At 48.4% G+C, this 3238-nt stretch overlaps 1 protein-coding gene across 1 annotated transcript in view; it reads left to right on the top strand.

The window, feature by feature from the left end:
* Positions 1 to 1126: 1126 nt before the first annotated feature.
* The window catches only part of LOC135548521 (protein sprouty homolog 3-like), a 17995-nt gene continuing 15883 nt past the window's right edge, over positions 1127 to 3238 (top strand). Inside the window, exon 1 of the mRNA XM_064978217.1 lies at positions 1127 to 1780. The gene's annotated coding sequence lies outside the window, so the exon portion shown is untranslated. The remainder of the gene's footprint in view (positions 1781 to 3238) is intronic.

The following is a 3238-nucleotide window of genomic DNA, read 5'->3' as shown; positions in this document are numbered from 1 at the left end:
ATTTGACTGCAAAAATATACATCATCAATATTGACGTTGACAGCTTTCAATATTACCCAGAGTGCTGCTGACAATGCTTTCCGGGATGAGACCGGAAATAAGGAAGTAAACACTGAAAAATAGAGCTAATGTTTTTGTCTTGATAATGGGCAACACTTTATTTGGATAGTCCATCTGTAGATGCTCTATAGACTATCTACAAGCTATCAGTAACATTTCAACTAACTATCTATTAAACCCTTATCCTAACCCTAAACGTAACTCTAACCATTTCCCTATTCTTAACCCTTTCCCTAACCCTTATTCTAAACCTAACCCTAACCATAAACTTAGCAAGCAGTTGCTTATCAACATATAGTTTGTTGATAGAATGACCATCTGTAGAGCATCTACAGATGGACTATCCGGACCATCCAAATAAAGTGTGACCTGAAAAGGTTTTGAAAGAGGCTCTCAGAGCTGTGTCTGTAGGTGAGAGGACACACAGTGTGGCACAGAATCCGTGACTTGTCTTGTATAAAGGTTGAGTGGCAGCTTTGTGACAGGGGTGCTTGACCTGTGTGTGTTGTAAGGGCTTTTGATAGTTCCTGTGGCTCCCCCACAACACTCTAAACATCTCTCTCTCCCTTTCTCGCCCTCTTTCTCTCTCTCTACACTGTGATACTGTCAGCCTCGTGAGGCTTTTTATGACTTAACCCCTGCCTTCCCCTCCTCTATTTTCCTCTCTCTCCCTCCCTGTCTCCCCTTTTCTCCCTCTCTCCCTCACTCCCTCTGTCTTTCCTCTCCCTCCTTTTTTCTCTTTCTTGCACACACTCTCCCCTTTTCTTCACTTCTCTCTTTTTCTATCTGTCTCTCTCTCCCATTCTCCTTCTCTCTCTCTCCCTCTATCAAGGCTCTGCTCATAGACTCATATGGAACAGTGCCTGAGGGAGAGCAAATGAGAGATTCAGCCTGATGATGCCACTTAGCTACTAACTATCTGCAGCAAACATGTATCCCCCATCCTGAACAGAACCCTCCCCTGCCTCCCTCTACCATTCATGTCCAGCCCCCTCCTGCTCTCTTTCTCTCTGTTTCCCATCCTCCCTCCCTCCCATCTCTCCCCCTCTTTCTGTGTCCGTGTCTCTCACGCTCTCCCTCACACACACACTCTCGGCTTGCAGAGAGTGAGAGGATAAATGCACAGACAGGAAGGACTGACCCAAGAGCGTTAGAGAGAGAGAGAGCAAGAGAGAGAGAGAGAACAAGAGAGCAAGGGAGAGAGGGACTACTCAGTCATTACGCTTCCAGGGATAGCAGAGAGAGAGAGACTACAGAGCCATACTACTACAATATCTGTGTCCTGTAATTTTGGAACTTTTTCACTTTAATTTGTTAACTTTTTTTCACAACCTTATTTTTTTAATATAGCAATATACATTTTTCATTCTGAAGCAGAGGACCTGGCTGTTACTTCTTCTTGTGTTCTCTGGGATATTTCTAATGGTACTCTGCCCTCTGGTCTCCAGTGATCAGCACACTGTGGACCAGGGACCTCTCTGCCCCTGACAAGGCATCGTGGAGAGGCTGCTTGGCTGCTTGTCGTCAGGGCTGGGTTGTTGCTGCTTCTCCTTTGCAGGGAATGCAAAGGGACGCTCCTGAAAAGCCTACGGGGGAATCAAGGTGAAGGAAGGGGAGGGAAGGAAGGAGCTGTGGCCCCACAGAACTGAGAGAACTGCCCCCCCTCCCCAACCCCAAGGCGCCCCATCCCACTGCAGCATGGATCTCCCCCCATTCAGAGGTAGGTACAATCAACCCCCCCCGTACCAACCCATCTCTATTTTATGAGGAAAAACACTAAAAGCGGATATCCAAAGAGCTTTACTCTTTTACTAGACTCTCACATGTATTCTTTATATTCAACTTAACCGTTTGTAGAAGTGGTCTGCTTTCTGTAGGTCCTTCTCTGGCCCTACTGTTTGAAGCTTTATGCCGCTGGGATAGTGGTGTGTCTACCAAGGAGAGTGTGGTGTGTCTACCAAGGAGAGTGGTGTGTCTACCAAGGAGAGTGTGGTGTGTCTACCTGGGAGAGTGGTGTGGTGTGTCTACCAAGGAGAGTGTGGTGTGTCTACCTGGGAGAGTGGTGTGTCTACCAAGGAGAGTGTGGTGTGTCTACCTGGGAGAGTGGTGTGGTGTGTCTACCAAGGAGAGTGTGGTGTGTCTACCAAGGAGAGTGTGGTGTGTCTACCTGGGAGAGTGGTGTGTCTACCAAGGAGAGTGTGGTGTGTCTACCTGGGAGAGTGGTGTGGTGTGTCTACCTGGAAGAGTGTGGTGTGTTTACCTGGGAGAGTGGTGTGGTGTGTCTACCTGGGAGCGTGGTGTGGTGTGTCTACCTGGGAGAGTGGTGTGGTGTGTCTACCTGGGAGAGTGGTGTGGTGTGTCTACATGGGAGAGTGGTGTGGTGTGTCTACCTGGGAGAGTGGTGTGTCTACCTGGGAGAGTGTGGTGTGTTACCTGGGAGAGTGGTGTGGTGTGTCTACCTGGGAGAGTGTGGTGTGGTGTGTCTACCTGGGAGAGTGGTGTGGTGTGTCTACCTGGGAGAGTGGTGTGGTGTGTCTACCTGGGAGAGTGGTGTGGTGTGTCTACCTGGGAGAGTGTGGTGTGTCTACCTGGGAGAGGGGTGTGGTATGGTGTGTAACTGGTTTGATGTGGTTTGGTGTGTTATGGTGTGTAACTGGTTTGATGTGGTTTGGTGTGTAGCTGGTTTGATGTGGTTTGGTGAGTAACTGGTTTTGTGTGGTGTGGTGAGTAACTGGTTTGGTGTGGTGTGTGTACTGTAACTGGGATAGTTTGGTGTGGTGAGTCTAACCGGGGGAGAGGTGTGGTATTGTTTGGTATGGTGTATAACCGGTTTGGCGGTGCACTATGGTGTGTGTACTGTAGCTGGGATAGTTTGGTGTGGTGTATATAAATGGTTTGGTGGGTGTGAGTAAATGGTTTGGTGTGGTGTGAGTAAATGGCTTGGTGTGGTGTGAGTAAATGGTTTGGTGCGGTGTGAGTAAATGGTTTGGTGCGGTGTGAGTAAATGGTTTGGTGTGGTGTGAGTAAATGGCTTGGTGTGGTGTGAGTAAATGGTTTGGTGCGGTGTGAGTAAATGGTTTGGTGCGGTGTGAGTAAATGGTTTGGTGTGGTGTGAGTAAATGGTTTGGTGCAGTGTGAGTGAATGGTTTGGTGCAGTGTGAGTGAATGGTTTGGTGCG

Source organism: Oncorhynchus masou, chromosome 11, assembly GCF_036934945.1.
Source record: "Oncorhynchus masou masou isolate Uvic2021 chromosome 11, UVic_Omas_1.1, whole genome shotgun sequence".
Lineage (NCBI taxonomy): Eukaryota > Metazoa > Chordata > Actinopteri > Salmoniformes > Salmonidae > Oncorhynchus > Oncorhynchus masou.
This window is presented reverse-complemented; position numbering and strand designations above follow the sequence as displayed.